Source organism: Melozone crissalis, unplaced genomic scaffold, assembly GCF_028551555.1.
Source record: "Melozone crissalis strain CALT ecotype California unplaced genomic scaffold, PUWL_Pcris_2 ptg000013l_1, whole genome shotgun sequence".
Taxonomy (NCBI): domain Eukaryota; kingdom Metazoa; phylum Chordata; class Aves; order Passeriformes; family Passerellidae; genus Melozone; species Melozone crissalis.
The window spans coordinates 39,317,892-39,344,044 of NW_026535791.1; positions in this window are offsets into that span (position 1 = coordinate 39,317,892).

Here is a 26,153-nt window from a genome sequence, read left to right on the forward strand (position 1 = left end):
TTTAATCTTGTCTTTTCAGCATTCCATGTTTAAAGTATTATTTATCGCAAGCTGGTGAGTAAATGTGCTGTCTAATACTCAAGAGATAAACAATACCTTTAGGCATTTCTGCAGGATATCTGGATATGTTTTCAGGTTATTAACAGTAAGCTTCTGAATGTCCAAGTGTCCTGGACTAATGGCTGTTGTGGATGTAGATACTGACAGCAAAGTATGCTGGGCAGCTACTCTGGTGTGTCCTGGAACCAAATTTGCTATGCTCATGTTGCATGGAAATACAGCTCTGCTCAAGAAGTCTTGGGAATAAATCTGGAAGAACCACCTTAATTTCAAAGTTTGGGACGTATTTTTCAGGCTGCATTTTGTTCCTTCTCCAGGCAGAAGCCCAGTTCTGGCCTAAGTAGTGGGCCCTGAAAGTGATAACCAAAGGCTCTAGGACACAAGAGATGGCATTGCAGAGTTACCTCACTTCATAAATAAAGGCAGCAGATTAATCCCAGAATTAAAAATATTTCTGATATTCAAAATTACTTGAATAACTCTATGCTAGTCTCTGTGGTGGGATAGATATAGTCTGCATATGGTGAGCTGCAGAAACACAATTTAAGTTTAAAGACTTTTGTTACATTATGAATCCACTGAGAGACAGAAAATGCAGAAATAGATTACTGTTGTACTTGTATTCTTTTCCCCTGAAGCTCTGTCTAGACATATATGAGTACACACATTAAAAGATTTAGAATTAGATAGGAAATATTTAAAAGCCTAAGTCCAAAATAAAATATAAATCATTAAAAATAAAAGTAGTCATAAGCTTCCTTATTTCAACACCAATTTTGGATTAAATTCCCTATTTTCTTTTCATTTCCTGCAAGTATTTTCCAGAATAAACTGTAATTTTCTTTAAGGCACTGTCATAATTTGAATATATCATCCAATAAATTGTCCAATTCAGTCAAATATTTGATTCAATTCTGTGAAATTTAGATAAGAGCTCAAAAAGTCCCCCAACTCAACCTGCATTTTGGTGAGATTTTTACCTTAAGACAAAAATATTTATGTACAATACTTTTTTGGGACAATACTTTTGGAACATAATTTCCCATTATAAAAAAATTCAGAGGAAGTAATCTCTATTAATTTCCCATATAACATGCTGATTTTAGACAACTGTATAATGTTGTCCCTTTTAATTCTTTATACCACTTCATACTGTGAGTTTTAATGGGTTTTCAGAGAATTCCTTTTTCTTTCCCTGCTAAGCAGAATTTGTATTTACTGAAAGGTTTGTTTATGGGTTCCTCCTTCAGTGTATCCAGCTGTGTTGTAGTTTAGCAAATTATAGCAAAGGTCATTAATATTTTTTGCTTGTTTGTTATCTGCTGTAAATCTACAGACATTTAGTTTTAATACTTGGTTTTGAAAGCCTGTTTTCCTTTCTTTATTTCCTGCTGTGTATGTGCGCAACTGAATAATATTTCAAACAAAAGCTGTTGATATAATGGAGGAGTTTTCTTCTACATTCAAGCCATCAGTCTGAAAGTATTGTCTGTAACTCTGGAAAGGTTCTGAGAACTTGAATATTCCCTAATAAATACTACGAAATTTTCTAGGGAATTTGCTGGTGTAAGGAAGGATTAGAAGAGAAAAGAGGGAGTAGAAATTTATTTCTGGGAAGGATAATTTTGGGATAAATTTGAATTTACTATAGTAAAGACTTCATCATTTCTGGGACATGAAATTGGAGAAGACAATTACTTTCTTCTTTTGAAAAGAAGCTAATGTATAGAAGCTGCATGATTTTTTTGGTCTTTTTTTTTTGGCCTGCTTTTTAATTGAGGAGAAAACCCAGATGTTCTCTGGTGTTCAAAACTTAAATTTAAAAAAAAACCCTTAAAATTATGGTTTCTCACAGGACTCCATTAAAAGATTTCTTTGTTGCAAGTTGATGAATTATTTCCTTTTCTCTTAAACAAAATTGAATATGAAGCAATTAGTTAACTTTCTGTGTCGCTCAGCAGGTTGTCTAAAACTATAAATCTGATCATCAGATAAAATGAAAGCTGCATCACAGAGAGATTCTTGTTATCTTGCTATCTGATAAGAGTGAGGGTTTCACCTTTAAGAGATCCACTACAACCTCTCCTTAAACATATTCCATTTTGTGAAGCTAATTTCTGCCCTCAAATCATGGTAAAAACTAGAATGCAACCCATGTCCTGAAACTCTGATGTTAGTGCAAGTTTTCCAACTAAATTCCAAAAGTCCAGATCAGGGAAAAACCCAGCAGTTCTTACATGGCAATAATGTCTGTTTCCTATTGACCTGCAGAGAAATAACTCCTGTGATGAGAGTCCTTGTGACGCAATCCATTATTAATATGCTGAATCATTCAATCCATTTAAAATATTGGATTGCTTGCTTCTCATATAATATGCATGATACCTTCCCATATAAAATTATCAATATTCTAGGTGCCCATAAACATTACAGGGTTTTATTAATAACCTGCCAGTAATTTTTTCATTATTTAGCAATGAAATTTAATTCTATTTTTAGCAAAGTCTTAGATAATTTCAGTCTATGATCAACATAAAACCAGAATGAAAAATATCAACACTGCAAATATGCCAAGGGAAACCCCCTTAAAGATGATAAAAGGGATCTTTAGATGTGGAGGACTTAATAAAAAAATCTGTTTAAAAAACAAAAGTTATTTTTTGTGTTAAATTTTTAATGGAAAACAAATTTAAGAAAGAAATTAGGTTGTCTTCCAGCTCTGTTTGCAGCTGTATTTCTGAGAAAACAAGTTTCCAAGTGGTGTTTACAACAGCTCATCTACAGATTAGATCAAGATTTAAGAATGTAAGCCATTAAAGCTTCTTATTACCTCAATTTATAGACTGAAAAATGAGTCAATCCTTAAATTAAGTCAGAATAACACAACATATTTACTCATGGCTTGCAATATCCAGTCCAGGTGTCCTGTTGTATTTTGGAGGGTACTACGTTTTTCAACTGATGTACATTAAAAGAAACTAGATTTAGCCATCTTCACTGAAGACCTCAACTTCTTAGATATGCTATCAGAATACCCACCAAACTGGACTGCTTTTAGCAGGAGAACGTTAATTTTTGGTGCCCTGTGAGAACACATGTTAACCATTAGATAGCTCTGCCATTGTAAGACTGTGAATGCTCTAAACTGTCTCAGGCAAACATGGGCATTGAGAGCTGGATATAAAACATGGCACAATTTTTGACATTTCCAGGTTTAAGTAGGTGATGGAAAAACATTTCCATGGTGGTGTATTAAAAATAAATTTCAGTGATATCCTATATTGCAATGACAATCCAAATATTTTGTGCTGTGCTAAATCTGTTATTTATTGGTATCTCTAAGAGACTGAGACTTGTATCTGTCATTCCTTAGCCCGCTTTACAGATTTTGTGAAGTAAATCTGCTTAAAAATTACAAAAATTCTAACTTAAATCACACATAAATTCTAGTTTTTCTTCCTTTCTAAAGGTATTATATAAAGAAATGTTAATATTAGGATTCAAAATAGGTTTACAATTTTTATTTTTTTATGTTATGTTAAAGTAGAACTGATATATGCATTTTGTTTGCAAAATTAAAATCCTGGATTTGTTTAAGATAAACCCTATTCATTGGAAAATAATGCCCAATATTGGACATTATTCATACTGCAATATTGAATATGAATATATCTCAAATATTTACATGTGCAGTGCAAAAGATTTTTTATTCTAATCATTCCCATTTTTCTTGCAATTGTGTCTTTTCCCTACACAATAATATAGCTGTGCAGAGAGATCCTGAAGAGCCTTGGCTCAAACCATTCAAACACAATTCAATCAAGTTGATTATATGTTGTACTATTTTTAATTTTTTTAATTCATATATCCAAATGCATCTGTGATATCTAGTACTATGTATCTTAAATAAAGCTTCTAATTTTTGCAAGCCTAAAGTGCTACATAAAACCATTGTGAATGGAGTGGAAAATAAGAGTACATGGTTTGTTTGGAAAAAAACAAACCAGTTTATCTTCTGTCTATGGAAAAAAACTACTAGATGAATTTTGAGTTGTGTATCTCTTAGTTCTACTATGTCTGTTTGTACATGTAGGTATTTTTTCTTTCTGGAAAGGGAAATCAGCAAAAATATTTTCTGTAGGCAAGCATGGAACTAAATATGATGTAAAAATGAGAAGATCTGGATACTACACTGAAATTAGTGTTCACGTGTTTCTGTAATTCATCAAGGAGAAAACCAAAAACAAAACACTTCTTACAACTGAGAAAAATTATTACATAAACATCTAGCTCCCATTACTGCCAGTAGCCCACGTTGCTGAGTCCTGTTGGCTTGGCCTTACCTGTACTCACTTTTGCAGAAAGTTCTGACATAGAGACTTTTCCTATTAAATCATATTTGGTTCTACATGTATGTAACGGGGTTTTACTCCAAGTGAAGCAGGCAATGCACAGTTTGACACATCCTGGTAGTATCACACTATGTCTTACTTCTAAAAAAAAAGAAAAAAAAGACCAAAAAAAAAGACAAATTAAATTCAACTTACTAGGAAAATTTATTTTTTTACTTGATGAATAACTGTCACAATCATACAATAGAATCCCAGCAGACTACTAAGAAATCAAATATTATGCTATGTCAAACTTCAGTTTAAAGCCTCACACTGAAGTGTTGTGCTTGTCTCCCTGTTTAAAAACAGAAGGTATTGCACATTGATGAATTATGTAAAAAGATGCTCATAACTCTTGGCAACATCATTTTGAAATTCCTCTCATTTGCTGTGCAAATACACCATACAAATGCATAATACACTCCTATTTTTATACTTCTTTTATTATTGTGATAATTTTTGTGCATCAGACTATAATTATGTCCTTATTTAGATGCATGCTTTAAATCTACCGTTGTGACAAAGGTTTAAATCCTTGTCTCAATTTGAATTGCATAGCCTCTAGTTCATTTATATTTTTGGAAGAATTTAGTTTATGAAGTCTATAGTAAGCTAATATAGTATGCATGGAAAATGAATTTGTTCATTCAACTAGAATTTTCTGCTGAGTTGAGCCTTTTATTTTTCACTGAGTTAACCTTCCATTAAAATAAAACCAGCCAGTAATTTTGTAAGGCCAACATCAAATTTATTTAGAGAACTCAATGCCAGAAAACCCCAATCAAAACAAGACAAAATCCATGGTTTTCAATTATTTCTTGTTACCTGTCTAGTTTTCAAACAGTGCAACTAATACTGAATCTCTCTTAGAAGTCTGAACTTTTCATCACATGCTTTAAAGATGACTGATACAAAATAATAAGTGCTGCATGAAAGGAAAAACACAATAGAGATATAGTTGAAACTGGGTTTTAATATGTATAGAAGTATTTGTATTTTTTAATTAAAAGAAAAACAAAAATATGAAAAAAAGATTAATTTATGAATTAGTAACGGAAGAGTAGAAAAAAACAGGTTTTGCTTTTAAAGATTGCTTTCAGAGGTTCTGATTACTCTTACCTAGTCTATGGACATATCATTAGGGTGTCACTTCTGAGTCTATTCACCCCAGAAATTCTGTCCTGTACCTTCACCAAACAGACACATATCACCTCTATGGAAATACCTGTCTCCCTGTATTTATATTTTTATTGAAAATATAATAGAAACTTTAGGCATGCTTTATAACAAACATTAGGAGCATGAATGCAGCTGTAAGGGAAGTTTCTGGGATAATCATTACCTGTCTACCAGCATGCATCAAATGCAAATAGTAGCCATAAAGGAGTAATTACTTGCCAATACCAGTTTATTGCTCTTAACGTTCACGACCTCAGAAGAACTGTAAAGAGAAAGCACTGCCCAATGAAATAGCTTTTCAGGAAATTGTCTTCTTTTCTTCTCCCTCCTCCTGGATATTAAGGGAAAAATATCTTGTCACAACAATAAGTGCCTAGACCAAAAGCTTTCAGAATTCTGCTCAACAGCAACTTAACTCTTCAATGACTGTGAATAAGGAAGAGGAAACAGATCTCAGTTCCAGCTGTACAGGGGCTAGAAGGCACTTATAGAACTGTTTATGAGACCAAGATATTGATCCTATAAGAAATCACAATACAGACTATACTTCACTTTTTTAGATCAAATTGCTGTGGCTTCATGTCTAGTACTCACGGCATTCCAATAAAATGCAAACAAATTCCAATAAAACTGCAAAATATCAAGTAACCAAAAGAAACTTATTTTTGCTTTGTTATTTCTTCTTCACCTGGGGAAAGAGGTGTTGAGGTTGTGGGAGTGCATGTATATGTGCTTTTCACGTTCCAGTAGGATATGAAATGGCTTTACATGCCTCTGAAAGCTCCTAATGAACTATCCGAATTTTGAAATCTAATCTTTACAAAGGCATAGACTAATGTTCTGAAGAGGGACACTTCAATAATGGAAACTCCCAAAAGACATGTACATGGAACCTGTTTGTGAAGATCCGGTTTTCGAATCCAGGGCTAAATGTGTATCCTCAAAAAATTCAGATGGTTTTTGGTATTGATGATATATACATGGATTATAACATTTTTATGTCTCATTCACCACTTCTGTTTTAAAAATACTAAGTTATCTTTTTATTCTCTTAATTCAGTTGCAGTCTGTATGATTAGATATGGTGTGAGCTATACCAGAATCATGGAATATGCTGGCTTGGAAGCAACCTACAAGGATCATTGAGTCCAACACCTGGCTTTGCATAGCACCATCCCCAAAAGTCACACCATTATCCAAGAACATTGCCCAAATGCTTCTTGAACTCATTCAGTCTGGTGTCATGACCACTGGCCAACCACCCTCTCTCTGGGTGAAGAACCTTTTCCTAATATCCAACCTAAACCTCTCCTGACTCAGCTCCAGGACATTTCTGTGGGTCCTATCACTGTTCACCACAGAGATCAGTGCCCACCCCTCGTCTTACTCTCAAAAGGAGATTGTAGACTGCAGTGAGGTCTCCCCTCAGTCTCCTCTTCTCCAGGCTAAACAGACCAAGTGACCTCAGCCCCTCCTCATACAGCTTCTCCTCAAAGACCTTCACCATATTCAAAGCCCTTCTTCAGGCACTCTATCATGGCTTTATATCTCTATTATGTTGTGGTACCAACTTTAGTTCTCAAGGTGAGGCTGCTCCAGTGCAGAGCAGAGCAGGACAATCCCCTCTGTTGCCCAGCTGGTGCTGCTGTGCCTGATGCCCCCCAGAACGCACTAGTCCCTCCTGGCTGCCAGGGCACTGCTGGCTCAGATTCAACTTTCCATCAACCAGGAGCCCCAGATCCCTTACCATGGCACTGCTTTCCAGCCTCTCATTCCCCAGTCTATCTATACATCCATGGTTGCCCCAGCCCAGGGGCAGAATCCAGCACTTTCCCTTGTCAAACTTCACTGGCAATTGCCCAGGCCTGTAATTTATCAAGGTCTCTCTGCAGGCTCTTCCAGACTTCAAGGGCATCGACAGCTCCTCCCAGTTTCGTGTCATCTGGAAACTTGCTTAGTATCCCTTCTAGACCTGTGTCCAAGTCATTAATGAAGATGTTGAAGAGCACAGAGCTGAGGATGGAGTCCTGTAGAACCCAAAAAGTCACAGGTCGACAGTCTGATGTCACGCCATTCACTGTAACCCTTGTGCCTGACCCCTGAACCAGTTGTTTATAATGTGTTTATCCAGCTGTGAGCTGAATATTTTGTCTAGAAGGATACTAGCTATAAAATCTGCCAGCTGTCTTAAGCTGTTTCCAGGCCCTGTATTAACACAAATAATAACTAACAAAACCGAAAAGCAGCAAAGCTTATTTAGGCTAAAGAGTTTTAAAATTAATCTGTCTGGCTTTGTGACATTGTGAAGACAAGAAGGTGTACACTGCTGATCACTGGTAAATGGCTCAGAAACACTGTAGGATCTCTTAAGGCAAAAATAGGAGAGTGAAATACAGTGACAACACCTAAACAGATTGAAGATTATAAAAAAAGTACAGGCAAAGCACAAAAACTGTGTTCAGCCACTTATTTATTAATGAAACGCAACTGCAAGGTAGAATGTTAAAACTGGCATGAGGTTAACAAAATTAAATATTCTTTATTGATTCCAAATTAAATTGCTACCACAGTTAATTCAAACATCAACTCTATATCTGAGAGGAGGGGACTTCCAGTAACTTCTGGAGCAAGATGAAGACGTCTTGTCAGATTATCTGCAAAATAAAACTAAATTTTACTGATTTTCCTGGTGATGTTGAGTCCCTTGAGAAAATATTGTCAGCATTGCAAGTTTCATTGACTTGACTGGAACCTACAAATACTCTAAATAAATTCATACTAATTTCAAAGACATCAATGAAGAAAAGGGAAAGCCATCAAAAATTGACACCAATTACAATTTAAAATATATTGCAAATGTCACAACGACATTAGAACATCAGAATATTTCTAATAAGCTGTCCTTTCTGCCAAATTCTGAAAGTGGATGTTTTCCTTTGCCAGCTTTATTTTGGATTTAGGAACTATTGTATGAAACTTAGGAAAGCTTAAGTTGAAATATCAACAAGAATTTTTGTAATTTCAGATATAATATAATTTAAACATAATTTATGATACTAAACTTTTGTCTTAAATTATAATTTATATTGGGTTGTTTTTTTTTGTTGTTGTATTCTATATATTTCTGTTTTCTTATTTTCAATGACCCTGATTCAGAAAAAGAAAGAAACATTTGTCAATGCAAAGGAATTTTTAAAAGTGTACTATTCAGAAATTAAATAGCATAGAAGTTTCACGTCCAGGAAGTTTACCTTAAAGCTTTTGTTCCGAAGTTAAGCTCTTGCATATGGCTCTTGAACCATGTATTTTTATATATATATCCTACCATCCATCTTGACCACTTTAGTTATCATGATGTATATGAAGTATGATTGCTTCTTAGCACTTGACAATGAAAAGATGATTTTTATATTAACTCAGTAACTTACTTAATTGTAGCAGTTAGTGTGCAAACCATTCAATGTTTCCAGATACTGCAGTGCTGAAGCCAGGAAGTGTGTTTCTACTATAATGGAAAATATTTTTAAATACTCCAAATGTACTAAGCAAAAAGTGGCATTCAGGTTTCAATATGTCCAAAAAAGGATTTGGAATGACTGCTAATATTACCAAAAAAAAAAAACTGCCTGAAGATATGAGGCAACACTGGCAGGCCTTGAGGCTTTTGAATAATTTCTGCTCTATAGTGAGCAAAAGTCCCAAAAGAAACAAACCAAGCCAATAGAAAAAAACAAAACCAAAAAAAAGTACCAACCAATAGTAAGAAACATTTAAAAAACAAACCAACAAAAGAGAACAAAACAAAAAACACCCAAAAAACCAGGATAAAACATGAAAATCAATTTATCCAGAAAAACAAAAAGTGAGATAAATGCGGACATGTCTTTTTTTTTAATATTATTATTTGTAGTCTTTTCAGGTCTTCCTATTCCCACATGAGTTAAATTCATTTCTCTTTATCTGAAATGAGGCATTTATTTTGAATATTTCAAAACAGGGACTAATTAATTAGATCCTGATTTAGAGGTTAGAATTTTTGAAAATAAGGCTAGAATTGCTTCTATTGTACTTTTGTTAAAACAGATTTTGCATGGCCTTTTCTTTTAGGTAGTGAAAAAACAATCTGAATTTTTCCCTTTTTCGTCTTTAAAGCAACTTTTTCCTTGTCATTATAGCACAAGGGTTCCACATTGCTAGAATTTTGTACCTCCTTGATGTTTCTTGTTGGCATCTCCTCTAGGCACTGACTCTTCCTTGTCCTCACAGCAGCCAACTGACTCAAATTCCCACCAATCCACTCTTTTATAACACTCTTCTTATTGGCTACAGGTGTGGCCTGTTAACGTCAGGCCTGCTCCTAATCTTTAGTAATTGATTCAGCTGCAACTCTTTAGGGGATAAGATTACATTCTATACCACCTTCATTTACCCATACTGTATCCCCCTACACCTTTTGGGCTTTTACCTTCTTCTGATAAAAAATTAAAGATATTAATTGAATAATGTAGTGTAAATTTCTCCCTGAGAAATAAGCTAAATGATTGTTTAGGTATTTTAGGCATAAAAATCAATTTTAACCATTTTCACCCTTCTCTCTTGAAGTCTAAGTATGTAAATCAGCTAATCTAACAGCTTTTTGGTACAATATAGCCTTCAAAATATGCTTATATATTGATCACAAAGGATACTTACCCAATTTTTTTAATAGAATTATGTGCATTGCTTTTACAGATTCCAAGGTGAATCAAAGAAAAATTACATGCATAAACAATAAGCTGCCCAGATGGTCCATCAACAGTTAATTAAGTGGCAAACACAGAATTATATCTGATGCTGCCAAAAAACTGCCTGCAGTCTCTGCCATGGGCTCAAATACAGATTGCTCGAGGAAAATCTTCTGCAGATTGGCATCAGTCTCTTGTGATGCTCATCTGAAAAACAGAGTAAATTTCACAAGCTACATTTGAAAATGAAAACAAGCGTGAGGGAAGCCCTGTCTGAACATTTTGCTAATAATGTGGCATGACTTTGTCGTGCTCGTGCTGCCAAGGTAAATTCAGAGCAGAGCAGTGGAGACCAAGGAGGACCAGCAGCTGTCACCTGCTCTCCATGTGAAGTGATGTGGCAGCCTCTGAGTCCCCATCCACTTCTGGTACTCCATTAAGAGGGTGGTGCCCTTTTCATCCCACAGCAGAGCTGAATGAACGTGTGAATTCTGCTATATAACCATGCCCTGGGACCATCTCATCAGGATGGTCTCAGCAGAAAGAAGGGGCTCTATGGTTACACTTTGCAGTTTTTACCTGTACATTTCTTGCGAGTCCTTCACTGCTAAACCCTCTAGAATAGTGTTCTAATACCTGTTATTAGCAAACAAGGTTTTGGTGTAGAAGCAAGCTTAGAAAATATGTTTCAGATAAATATTAACTCTTTGCAATATTTTTTCCCCTTAAAATACGCCTGCTTTTCCAAGTAATTCCAGAGTCAATAAGAAAGCTGGAAAACACAGTCTGCCAGGCTCCCAAATGTAAATCTACCCAATATTTGTTACTTCAGTGCAATTATCAGATTTGCACTTTGACTCAGATTAATGGATAAAACCACTAAAAATTGCTTAGACAAGTGAGAAGACATGTGAATTGGTTAATAAGTGAATTAGGGATCCTCCCTTTGAAATTTGTTTCACATAAAAGAGCAGCAGTCATGAATATTTTAAAAGCAAAAACTCTTTAGGCTTCTTTAAATATTAATGTAGCAAAGAGGAAAACATTAAATATCAGTTAGGAACATATAGTGTTTCAAGTATTAGGTTGTGAAGCTAGAAAACCAAACCAAAATTATTGATATTAAATAGCTTGTAATTTGTCATCTTCTGCCCCTTAATTTTTTTACATATTAAATCAGATGTTAATTATTTTTGTCTAATTTTTTCCTAGAAAACATTTCTTTCTCGAGGGTTGTTTCTGTTATGTAATCTTAGAGAAATTAGATGGAAACACCAAAAAAAGGCAGAAGACTGAAAGTCTGAGACCAAATCACCCTTACAATCAAGTTTTTATGGAGTCACTGGGGAAAAAAGTATGAAACAGGCTACAAATCTTTCAAAAAAAGAAGTAAAACTGTTTAAAGCAGCTAATTTTGGTCATGAATTGGAATGAGAGAATCAATTAAAAATTTTTATCTTGTAAAACATAAAGCCATCAATGCTCATGGTTCCCAAAAGCTTTCAAGATGTGTAAAATGAGCTGGTGTTCTGAAGCAGTGGAGTTGTGCTCAGCAAGAGTTCAAATGGTTACTGTTGTTTTTCAGTTAAATAAATATGCTTCTGCTCTCTCCACTGCTGCTGTGTCCAAGGGAACCCATGTAGGCAATGCACATCTTCTCAAGAAAACCACAGTAATGGCTACAATACTAAAGTAAACAGATTTGGCCCAAAACAACATAAAAAATAATCTCCCATTCAAAGTGCAGTTGTACATGTAGTTTCAACTGTTCCCAAAATGAAATCTTTTATATATGGCGCTTTTTCAGCTTCAGCTTGGATAATCCAAGGAAAGCTATTTGCTCTACTTGCAATAAAAATTTGTATACTCACAAACCTGGAGTCTATGTTGGCACATCTGTGCTTAGTTTCCATCTGCAAGTATTGTAGCCAATATATTCCAGTGATTGCAGCCAAAATAAAACAAATAAAAAGAAAATCTAACAGTGAAGCGACTGAAACTGTTAGACATTGCACATGATTCTGCATTACCTTTTATCTTATTATTCTTTTACTGCGGAACAAAAAGCAATCTAAAGCCAGTAACAACTATGGAACTTGTGTACAGATCTACAGTTTGCATTTATTTTCTCCAAAGCCAAACTGCATAGTTATCACATTTGCAAAAATAAAGGTGGACTCTTCTTCCGATAAAATAAACTTTTTGCAGATAGAATCTAATTCAAGTAGAATAGAGATTGACAGATGAAAGACTGCTAACACAGGGATTGACACAACCAATACTGAGGCTCAAATAACTGATGAAGATAAACAAAAAAGAATTATACAAGCTATAATCTTTCTCTGAGAATTCCATATGCCCAACCCCAAAGTACAAGTGATTAAAAAATCCTTAATATTAAATTTAATTAAATAATAATATATTATTTTTACTGGATTTGTTTTGAGTTTCATTTATTCATTTATTACAATGAACCCAGACAAACACCAGAAATAATTTGGTTTGATTATCTATTATACTTAAGTCCCTTTTCTGGGAATGTCAAATTCTAAGGACTGCAGCAAATCCTCCAGCAAATAAACAGTAGGAATCACTAACCCAGAAGTTAAAATATTTTTATGGAGACACTTTTTTTTTTAAAAGAGCAGAAATGTGTACATTGACCAGGCACAACTTGAGAAAGCAGTAAGTATCTCTTATTTTTTCTTTTCTTTTTTTTTTCACTTGGGTTGTCATTCTAGATGGATGAAATATCCTTGTATTTTTGTTTGTTCACTTGTTTAGTTTTGTGTTTATGCATCTTTATGTTAAACAAGACATTTTTTTCTAAAAAGACATTTTTTTCATTATATGAGAGGTTTGGCCCTTCCACACAGTTGCTAGTGCTCTTACACCACCATTCAATTCTTAGGAGGGTATTCATTTCTACAATTAATTTTAGAAATTCCTTGAAATCCCCCAGTGGCAATTTAAAGTCTCTGAGGCATATGGATGCATAACAGATTGATGGCTTTCATATGTTTTGTCTTTTCATTTTTCTGTCATGTGCTGAATTTGTACTTCAAAGTCATCAATGGTCAGCACACAGCAGAATAGGAAGCAAGAAATTACTCTTCACTCAGAAACGAGAATTTTAAACAGGAAGGAACCCAAATGTTTGCAATATTGGTCCTGTTTATATAGTAATTCAGTATTTCAATATTGTCTTGTTTGCTGAACTCACATAAGACATTGACCTGTCAATAACCCATGTATCATGAATTCAATGTTTCCTGAGATGTCAGAAAACACTGTTGCTGAATTAGTTCCTTTCAAAAAAACTCAAAAAACCAATCCCTACAAAAAGTCCCCCCCAAACAAAAACAAAACAAAAACATCTGAACATAAAAAAACAGACAAAGCTGATAAAATATGAGTAATATATGCTGATTGGTAGCATGATGTGCAAAGACTAATAAACCCTTGCCTTCTGGGCTGCACATCATAGGGCAAATTAAGCCATTTCTTTGGCTTGCTGCACTTCAGGGCATCCATAGAGCAATTTGCTTGGCTTGAGCTTGTGCTGGTTGCGAGGACAGTAGCTACTTAGAGCTGCTGAATCTTCCACAAACTTGGCAGAATGCCTCAAAGGGACTTGTCTGACAAAACTCTACAGCATAGAAATATCATATGGAGGATACATAAGAGGGAAATGGAAGAAGAGTGAAGTTATTGCAGTAAAAAAGGAGAAAGGTAGGAATCTCAGGAGCCTGATATTAAATACAAAGTTTTCGAAGTTCAGCCACTCCTTTGAATTGCTCCCCCATGTGTCAGCTGATGGGAGGCTGCCAATATACTGTAATGCTACACAGTTCCCACTCCTTGCTCTGGATTCTAACGCTATCAGTAGGCTAAGAGCAAGCTTGGAAGGTGTGAGAAGAGTGTTGGGCTCCCTTAGCTCCTCTACTCACCCCATGCACACTGATCTTTACCTCGCTGTATGATCCAGATACTCTTGCTGAAACAAATTCTCTCTGGCTGTTAAAATCACTTTATATACCAGTAACACTGTGGAGTCAAACAAGGGTGTTCTAATAAGATCTATTTTTCTCCTCATCAAGTTAAATTTATGGTTGAAGAGAAAATTGCGATTGTGTCAGACCAAGGATATAGGAATGTGAGGGTTAGGAATCACTGGCATTCTTACCTTAATCAAGCTTTCATTCCCAAATTGGATTCTTAGATGTGTTCTCCCTCATTTCTGTAGAGCTAATGTGTTTTTGCTTTTTGTTGTTTTTCTTTTCTCTTCTTTTTTTTTTCTCTCCTCAGCAGTTACTTTCTTTTATTGGTGTGCTGCTTAATGGAAATACATCAAATTCTTAGCAGATGCAGTCACTGAATAAAACAAAGGTCTAAATGCTAATATGAATAATGAAATTTCCATGGTGGCACACACGGGAAAGAGTAGAAATTGCTAAGGCATAATGAAATAAATTATATTTTATTAAAGTCTCCCTACTGAACAGATACTGCGTGCAAATATATTTTCTAAAATGAATCATTGTATATTTTCATTCATGAACAAAAAGCTTAAAATGCCAGTGTTTTATTCATGTGTATATAAAAAGTGTATCTGGAAGCACTCTTTATTATACAAAGTCATTTAGTTGCAAAGGAGAATAAAAATATTGTCCAGGAAATGAACAGGCACATAAAGAATTTCTTTACTTTCAAAGTCAACTGCAAAACTATCCTAACCTTATATTAATGTCAAATGCACCTACACTGCTTCCTGTTCTTTTCTGACATACAAATGCAAGCATGTAATTCTCCTCCTAAATGGAATTAAAAATTTAATATAAAAATTAAAAAGTAAAAGCACTTTGCAATGTGAAAATGAACTTGTAGATCATTCATTTATCTTGGAAGTACATTTGGGGCATTTCAAATACTGCTCTGTGGATTTAGCTGAAAGATATGTAAGTTGGCAAAAACAGAATTCAGAATACATTTCATGTCATTTTTATTAATATTCAAAATTTTATTTATAGATTATGCTCTTAGACATTTCCTATCTTGCAATTACAGTTCCTCTTGTTGTGAGTGGGAAGGAGAGATTGAGAACTGGAATTCAGAGAAGAAAATTAAAACCTTTCTTGCATTTTGTTAACTCAACCTTCCATTCTTTGCTCTTTCCCAGGGTATTAGGAAGGGAAAGATGTCTGACTTGAGTACAGTGGGAAGGGAGCCAGACTGGAATGGGAGAAGAAACAGAGATAAGGATAAGGAATCAGGGTGGAAGCAGAGATGGTGCCTGGGAATGAGGGAGGGGGAGTCTGGGAATTCAAATCTAAGAGGGAAATGGTGAAGAAAATGGTGAGGTAGTTAGAGAGGGAAGAGAGCCTGCCTTTGGATAAGGACTTGGGGAGACTGCCAAGATTAGAAGGGTGCAACTGGGAGTTATGTGCAGAAAGACTTGAAATAAGTGAATCTGACAATGCAATAGTTTGCACGATGATAAATGAGATGCTCTCAGCAAAGACAAGGATGCAGGCACACTGCTTGAGTTGAAGCTGAGTGAGTTACAAGCCAACAGCCAAGATGAAATAATTATCTGTATGTTTGCTCATCACTAGAATTTTTTCAGGTAAAAACTCTAAGCTCATTGAGAAAGCACTTTTCAATTAAAATTTGATAACTTTGTAGAGGTGCATTTCATTTTTAAAAATCACTTTTACAAAAGTATTCTACAAAAGTTGATTAAGATTATATCAGAATAAAAATTCTAATCTTTGACAATTTTACATGATTTTCTAAATTTCAGGAGGTGAAAACTACACTGCAAGGTAGGGAATATATAATATGTGCTTTCTTCCAGTCCATTTGCTCAAACTTGTTCACTTCTTCATAAACTGTCAAAATAATTGAATAAAAATTGGTCTGTTCTGCAGTGAGTGCCTGTATATCTTTCTAACAAAACTGAAAATTCTTTTCTCTTTTTTGAGGCCCATTTTAATTTTTGTTACAAGTTTGCTACTACTCTACTTTTCCAGACTTTGCTCTCAGAAATGTTTCATTTAAAATAACCTTAAGGAACCTGACTGATCATGAGTTCAACAAAGAACAACAGACAGTAAGGAGTCCTATTGAATTCTATTATAAGGGTGATCTAGAAGTTAAAGCTCATACTTAAGTAGTTGGCAAAGTACTTTCATAATCTTCAGAATTTGCTAAAAAAAGATCAAAATTACTTAAGCATTAATTTTATTGAAGTAACTCAGATGCAAATTGAAGAAAAAAATACTCTGTGAGAATGCTTTGCTATGAAGTTTTTTTCACTAGCTTCTGGATTTTGTTTCAGGATCAAAAGATATCATTGGATTTTCACCCAGTTATGTTTGTATAACAGAGAGAATGCGTGTCTTTCTAGACTCTGCCTGAGTTGCTAAGAACAGAACCTTCAACCTGGGGCCTCTTTAATTAGTTCTTCCCGAAGTAGAAGGTCCTTGCAACATCTAAGTGATGTGAACTTTTGTTGGTGCCATCAGCAGATTATTCTCCTAAACACATTTCTTTGGTTTTAAATAATAATACTTTTATACCTATTTTTATTGTTTGATTTATTATTATTATTTACTTGTGTTTACTTTGTTTTGGTACTTAGGTCCATAAAAGAAGGGATTATCCAGCCAATGCAGAGGAGTAAGTGATTGGCCTGATCCCTGAGGCTTTTTCAATGCTTTACACAGTGTATGCAGTTAGATGCTGTCCAGGAGAATGGAAGAACATTCTAACACTACAGGGAGGTGCCTTGTGAGTTAGATGTGGAGTGGAAGACGTGTAGGATCTTTAAACCTGAGAATTGGTTCTGGAGTAAATCTTGTATACTAGGGTGATGGAGACTGATCTTCAGATGTTACAGAAAATAAACCTTCATCAAAAAATGAAATCAATATAATGAAAACTTAAAAAGACTACATTTCATTTACAGTCTGATGCAGCACATCTCAAATATAATTTAAAAAAAAATCCAGTTAGAGAGCTGAGGTTCTCAGGTTTCCAATTGCAATGTAATTATAAACAAAAATAATTCTTTTATACCATGATTCTGGCTAATGCATATCTTTGATTTCAAGTTGAAATAAGCGAAAAAGTAACCAGTACAACAACTTGTAGCTTTTACACTTTATTTTATTTAAAATGAAATACATCAGGGTTTTTTTCTCTTTTGTATTCAGAATACGTATAGAAAATGACACATTTGAACAATGAAGCCTGCTCCAGGAATGAGTCATTTTTTGCATTGCACTTCTCCCAGGTAAATTACCTTTAACAACACTGAATATGAGAACTGGTTTGACAAGTTGTGAGCATGTAAGCTAGCAAGTGTACTAAGAATATGATCTACCTACCTCTCCTAAAGCAAATAGGCACTGCTCCCCATTACTTCAAATGGCATACTCCTCAGAAACTATACTTAAGGGAAATACACTGTAATCACATAAAACGCCTTTAGGTCAATCCTGAACCAAGGGCTTTAAAAAAATATCCATTCACAGTCAGTATCCAAGGTGGAATGTCAAACTAGGGCTCAGGCTTTAACTCAGCACGCAGGCTGAGGGTGCAGGAGGAGCTGGGAGGGGACACAGCCAGGACAGCTGACTCCAACTGACCACAGGGGAAAAAAGAGGAAGAATGGGATATTCAGAGTGATGCCATTTGTCTTTTCAAGTTACCGTTAGACTGGATGGAGCCCAGTTTTCCCAAGAATGGCTGGACACCTGCCTGGCCATGGAAAGGGACAAACTAACTCCTTATTTTCCTTTGCTCTCATTCATAGCTTTAGCTTTCCCTCTTAAATTATCTTTATCTCAACCCACAAGTTCTCTCACTTTTACTCTCCTGGTTCTCTCCCCATCACACTTGGGAGGAGTGTGATGTGAGAGGCTTTGTGAGGCTGTTGCCACCTAGAGTCAGACCATGGCAGAATTAGAGTCTGATGAGATCCATTTTCTGTGAGTCTTGTAACTGGTTCCCAGTGAAAGGCATATGCTGCAAAAAGATTTCTTCCCTGAGTATTTTTTTTATCTTGGCAATGGCTGGACATCCAGCAATTGAGAACAAATCTTAACTTTTGTAAAGTGTAAGGCTCTGGTTGGAAGAGAACCAAACATTATTACCCACTTGGTGTGTGGCTTTCTAGAGCCTCCTGAAGGATTCTTTCCCTTGTTAGAGTAGGCATTGTGAGAAACATTTCAAATGGCTGCCATGAAATGCTAAGTAGTTAAGAAAGGCTGACATCCAAAAAGGTGTTGACATCAATCGTCCATGGTCACCAAGCAATTCTGACCAACACAGATGATACACAGCATACTGTTCTATGAGGGGCAATGCTATAAAGAAACCTAGATATAAATGGCATCTGTACCACATTAGTATCTGTACCAATTTTCCCTTAACTTCCTGCAAGAATCAACCTGCCCTTGGCTGTTTCATGTTGACAGTAGTTCTAGTTTTTTGCTAGTGAGCAAATGTCAAGATAACAGAAATCATTTGCTAGTGTTGAAAGTATGAAGGAATTTTGATTAACAAAATCTGAATATATTTTAATGCAATTAGCAATTAATAAATGTCTTTGAGTTAGTGATAGGATAAGCAGATTATGAAAAAAGTTTTGTTTGTTATTTGCAGTTAAATAACTAATAAAAATGCTGGAGTAGGCATGAGCTTTTAAAACCCTATACAAAGGATAAACTTCTGTCCTTGAGAAACTATAAATTGGTTGAGAAAATAGCTTTAAGCATTAGAATATATTGAATACTGTGAAGAGTGGGGGGGCTGTCCAAGCAGTGGCAGCACCATTCATCAAGGAGATGTTGTAGGGAGTTAATCTTATCTGCTCAAAACATATTGAAACATCTGTATCTTTGGGGAGCCAGGACTGTATTCATGACACCAGTATCAGTCCTAGGAAAGATCTCTACATCTCTTAACACTGACAACATAACATGTGTCCAGAGTCATCTTAGGTCCCACAGTATCTGAAGAAAAATCTTTCACGGAGGTGTTTAAGATGTAAATAAGTAACTTCAGCCTGACTCTGTTAGAGCAACCATTGACATGGATATTATTTATAAGGGATGGGTTTTTTAATTAAAAATGCTTGCTAAGAATGAATTGCATTTGCTTTGGGAATCAGAGCTAGTCCAGACTCTGACAAAAGTGAATGGATTAATTCAAAATGAGACAAACGACAGCCATGCCCTGGGATTCCAAAATACCTTCACAGATTTTGAATTCAGAATCACAGTTCATCACATAGCAATAACAAATGATAACACTTTCCTGATCCTAAATGTGTAAACCAGATATTGTTTGAAGTTCATGTTCTTTTTTCAGTGGCTGACTTTAAAACATCCTTCAGTGTCAGGTAAATTACTAAGCTCAACATTTCTGAAACTCTTGTAGCTACTCACTGTCAGAGGAACACTTGTTGAAGGACAGGAAGGGATAATGCCCAAATACAGAAGTTACTATGAAATTCCGGGTTTTCTTGTCAAAGTAAAGTTAACAGTATCATACTGATATAATTTATATAATTAGGAAAAATATTTCTTTCCTCATGGCAGAAGATTCCACATGGTAAGAACGAAAAATTCTCCTGCATTTATGGTTTCCACTGTAAAGAACTTGAAGTATTTTTAACTTAGATTTTTAGGTTTTTTTAAACATTTTTTCTATTAAAAATCCTATTTCAAATTTATAAATATTGATAAATACTATTTTTATAACAAGCTGTAATATCAAAGGATTTGCACCTTCTTAAGAAAATGTTATGGTAAGCTTCACATTTGCCAGACACATAAAAAAAGCCAGGAAAGGAAGGCTCTTTTTCCTATACTTCCATACTTGATAGGAGTCCATACAAAGTCAGCGGCAGTAATTTAACTTTTTTCTTTGATGCACAGTGGTTTTCCACCCATAAACACTATTTATGCATAAAATTATATTTTAATTTTTTTAAAAATTTTAGTTATTTTTTCTTTCTCTGATCATTTTTTTCTCACCAATCACCTAAATATCTTCAAAATTTAGATTATATAATTTAGTGTAATAATATCAAGATCACATATATATATATATATGCAGTTATATAGTTGTCATAATTAAATGTTTGAAGTAGCTCTTAAAGGTTACTCATATATAATGTATATACCCTGATACTGCAAATTATCTATCTTAAGTCAAAAAATTTGATTTCACAAAATTATGAGCACATATGATTTGAAAAGGTCTTAGAGGCTTCACTCAAGTCTCTAGTATGACACATGCCATGTGATGTAACTCCTTTCATAAATGTGTCATACTTAAACAGGATTAGAGAAGCTGTGAAAATATAAATTATGAATAAAAAAATCCAATTACCAGTCTATGAACAGATAAATGCATCTCCATGGTGCAATTAATTTTATACAAAGTTTAAAGATTATTCAAGATTGTCTCTTGGATAAAGTAGTTAAATACTCCACAGATATTTTGTTTAGCACCATTCTTGATTTTCAGTTCTCAATCTTGATATTTTGGTTCAAGATGTAGCTAGCACCCCAAAAATCTGTATCTCTGGTCACAATGCAGTCTAAATCAGTGTTTTCCCAGCAAACAAACACCCCCTCCCCCAAATCAATATTAAAAACTAAACAACCAATCAACAAATCCTAATCATAACAAAAAAAAAAAAAAAAAAAAAGCCAAAAAAAAAACCCAAAAAACCTTAAACAAACCACCCAAACCCAAATCCTAAAATCCTATGTCTGTCCTCATAGGAGAGATGCTCTAGTTGCTTCATGTTGCTGATCAAAGGAATTCTGGAAAAAGGAAAAAGTCACTGTGGTTGAAAGTCAACTTAAACAGATGAATAAGTGATCTTGACATACATGGAAATCCTCAAGTGGAAGAGGTTAACAAATTAAGAAAATTAAAAGAGTATATAAAACATGACAAGTTACATGTAACTGTAAATTAATATGACACAAAAAAATTTGTAGGGACTTTTTGAACACATAAAACCTATTACAAAATTGTAACTCATCAGGAAGAGAAATTTACTATAAAAGTAACTAAAAAAGTTATTTTTTAAGCATACATGATTTTTCAAAAACCTTTTTCACATAGAGAATCACAAGTGCTTGAAATGCCCACAAGACTTAGAAATAAAAGGATAGAAAACAAACAGTGGAAGAATATGAGCCATTTCCACCACAGACAGAGGTTAACAGAAAGCTTGCTACAACCTAGGTTCTGGTTGGCCCAAGGTATTCATATATATTCTTTGAAAAATACAGTGATGAAAAGTGATGCTGGAAAACTTTTAGATGATAGCAATCATTCTAGATAACCAAATCTACAGCTGTCTGCAACCTCCTATAGAAAGTTGTGAACTGAGGTCTGTCTCTCCCGTGATGCCTTGGCTTTGCAGTTTAATGTTTGATGGACAGTCTGTCATCAAAATTGCATTGGGGTTTTTTGGTTTGGTTTTTTTTTTAAGCTTCAGGTGCAGCTTATCTCTTGTAGACAGAACTTGGTTTTGGGTGTTTTTTTGATAAGATGCTAGAGCAACCATCATCTTATTTTTCTGCACATAAACTTTCCATCAAAACTGAAACAAAACAGACTTTTTCTGTTAGCCAATAAACAAAATGCTTTTAAAATAAATTTTCAAAATATGGCATTGCCTTCAATCTTGAGCTGCATATTAAACCATATAAATACTATTGAAATTTTAAAAAACTGTAATATTTTACCATGGCATTAAGTGTAAGTGATGCTAGTGAAATTGATATTTTACAGTCTACAGTGAGTTCTGAGTGCTCTTACAGAGCTCCACTGGAATTAGGTTTTAAAATATCAATACATCCTTTGGTAAGTGGGAAGTCCTTCTCTATGTAAATTAGAATCTTCTGTGGCCTCTTAAAAGAACTAAAAGGATTTGTCACTATGGATCCTCACATTTTCTTCTAGTAACAGAAGTGTCTTGTTAAAACCCAATTTTATTAAGTCCAACTTTGAAGAATTATGTTTCAATCACAGATAACATAATGCACAAGTTGTATGTGCTATAAGGCAAATTATCTACCATTATCTGAATATCCAGATCACCTGATGCTAATGCATGTCTAACCTTGTTTTTCTGGAGCTCCTCTTTTTCATGAAGGTAACCCATGGCTGCAACATTCACCTTCAATCAGATTTGAAGAAGGAATTTTTCAAGGGTATCACCAGCCAGAAATTTTGCTAAAATAAGTATTTGAAAGAAGATAAATTGATAAAAGAGAGCACTCACGAGCATTCCAATGAGAAATTTATTTAGTCAAACATCAACTGAGTGATAGCACCTAGAAAGCCAATGAGCATAAGCATGGGTAAAAATATAGCTGCAGAACAATTGCAACATTTGATACCTCTACTTCAACTTCCAGGCAAAATAGCACTTATGAAAGGCATGGAGAAAGCTGAGAGTGGGATGATGCAAGGACATAAGGAACATCATGGAAAACCTGGAAGGGCAGAAAACATGGTGATGAACTGATATTGCAGGGAGTAGTCTTTGGAAGTCAGAAAAAACCTGGATATGAGATGCTTGTAGGTTCTTTGAAGAACTAAGCACTGGATTGAGTTGGTGGGAGAAGAGTGTATATTGTAAATGAGAGCCGTAGAGGAGGAACAACTGGAGGTCACAAAACAAATTAATGAAACAGTAGTAAATGTTGATAGAAAGTTATCTTAAACATTTTACCTTACTGTTTTAAACAAATTAAAAATTAAAAATTTAAAATTTAACTGTTAAAATGCAAAAAAATTAAAATTTAAATATTAAAATTTATCCTACTGTGGATAGAATTTGTCTTAAACGTTTTAATTTGATTTTAACACTTTGTTTCACTTTAATGTGATAGCCCATAAATATTTCTTCTTTAAGCAGCAGTGCCTTTATCTTCAAGGCACTGCCACACTTCTGAAATGCCTCACAAAGTTTGTAATTCAAAAACAATGTAGTTTAAGTGGTAACCGAGTTTTGAAGGAACAGAATCTGTAAGCATTTTGTGAAATTTTTTCCACTATTTATATTACATATATTGCATTATATTAATATTAGAAGTGAAAATCAGTGTGAGAAAGCCATGTTTGTGGAAAATAAAATATTATATATTTTATGGAAGTATTTTTCAAATATGGAAATTATGCAGTTTTTATACACCTTCACTAGGGGATTTTATGCTTAATATCTGGTATATAAATTAACATTAACACAGAGCAAAAATACTTTTTTTAAAATTTATTTTCTTAATTTAGAACGACCTTGTTGTGTTAATTAATTATCAATAACATCGGTTCTTATAAATAGCAGGCCTACAACTTAATGTGATAGATCTTGTCTACGCTTTGGAGAAAAAAACAAACATGTTTTTTGCTGGTATTCAGGTGGATATAAATTAATGACATGAAAAGAAGGAATCTGAAAATACCAGATGCTAACAGAAACATGGAAAATTACTGGCAGTTTAACAAAACAATTTTATTTTTAAATCCTGTCTGAAAATCCTTTTGAAAAAGTGAGAAGAAATTAGGCATTTAAACAAAAGACAAAAGGCTTGCTTTTGATGCAATATCACATTTTAACCTACATAACTTCCTTTGGCTCATTTCTCAATTTGAAGTAAAAGGTACACAACAATTTAACACTTGGGATCAAATGTATCCTTACTGTAAATAAATTAGGAGGAACTTGGACAATTAAAAATAATTTTTTAGGACTAATATAAATACAAGAGTTATTATATATAGTAAGGTGACTATTTATAGTACTGCTTAAGTATTTTTTTAAGGAGAAATGTTCCTTTTTTAATGCAAAAATGTGTGGTTTGAAATATTTCTTCCTGGTTCTTTTTATTCCTTAGAAAAGTGATCCATTCAATATGACAGACTTGTTAAACCTTAAGTTAAATATTTGGTCCGGAATTATCTCAAAAGCTTTAGAGATGTATTATGAAGAGTGAAGGGCTTTTGCATCTGGTTATTCCAGTCAACTAAGGTCTTAATTGCTCTCAGGAGGCAACTTTCTTTCCATTAACTTTAACACAAGCCTAGAATGATTAGGATCTTAACATAGGATCCTCAGTTAAGTGCCTACACTTATCTGGGATGAATCCATAATTTTAGCTTTTTAATTCTCTCTACTTGAGTTAAAAAAGGGAAGGGAGAATGAATTATGCATTTATTGAAAAGAAAAATTGTCAGATCCACCTTCGGTCTCCACTGTAACCAGGATATTCACCTTGGACATAATTTCCCTAGTCAAATACAAAAGATGAGAACTCAAATCTGCCACCTCATACCCATGTTCTATCCAGAGCTGCAGTGAATCTTGCTGGCATCTGTCATTCACCTTTCTCACTGCTCCTTAAAGTGGCTGAATGATTCCTCTAGGCAATGCAGTGGACAGAGAGCACTCGTTCTGGGTTGCAGTGGTAACTATGGCAATGGCACTTGGATGCTTTTGTTGACACTGGAAATACCACTCTTGTTCCAATTATTCAATGTACTGGCTCTCAACTAAGCTGTATGGTATCTGGGATATAGTTCTATCAATCTTTCCTTATAATGTTCAAATTTTCCCCTATATAATTTAACATCTGCTAAAGCACTAGCAGAAGCTGAGTTATCCTATTTCAGAAATACTTTAACTTACAGTGGGAAGGATGTTCTGCCAAGTGTATTCCTGATGTATCTGAATCAACATATGTAATCTCCCAGGTGCATGTGCTTAAAGATCTTTTACTTTTTTATATTTCAGTGGACTAATCAAGACATCTGCCTAGCAAGACAACCTTAGGATTAGGCAAGGTGACTTCAAATGTTTAAAAGAATAATAAAAACACCTCACTACAGTGAAATGACAAGTGTTCAACATTTAAAAAATACTTTAGAAAAGTAAAGGATGTGTTCACATTAAAAATGTCAAAAAGAAATAGGAAACTGAACTCTCAAATTCAACTTAAGTTGTAGCTACATAAGCCAGACTATTTTCTGGCATGTTATGACTACTATTCAATGGTAGAGCATTCAGAAGTCCACAGAAAATGTAATAAAATAGAGAATTACACTACCAGATGGATCAAAGTTTTCCCATGCTTTGGAATTACCTACCTTTCACAAAAACTTGCATGCTTTCATTAATCAACATTTAGAGCACTGGACCTGCAATCAAAAGAAAATTTGGTACTCGGTATGAATAGCATGGTTGGATCCTTATTAGTTTTATGAAATCAACGCTCAGTAAGTAAGTTGGATTAGCAGTAAAGAACTGGAAAGGAAGTTTGAGTCAGAGGATTACTTAGTCTTGTGTTGCATATCCCTGAAAATAAAGATATCACTTAAACTTTTGCAATCTCCTATTGCTTAGAACAGTATATTTTGGAAAGCATATTACAATAGAATAACAGAGAAACAAAGAAAACCAGTAATTTCTCAGCTTTGTTTTCCTTGATTGTCATCAAATTTAGTAATGCAAAGGAAAAGAAATAAAAAACAACCTTTAAAATTTTGAATAAAATCAATCTGAGAATTTTATTTCATCTCTGAACTAATAGTCAACTCCATGAGGTCAAGTGACATATTCACTTTGAACATCTCCATGATTTTATGACAGGAAGAAGAAAAACACAAGGAAATTAAATTACAGAGGATTATTAATTCTTACTGATTCAAAATGAAAGTTTCAAAAAATTTTATCAAGGACTAGAGAGAAGAAATCTAAGAACAG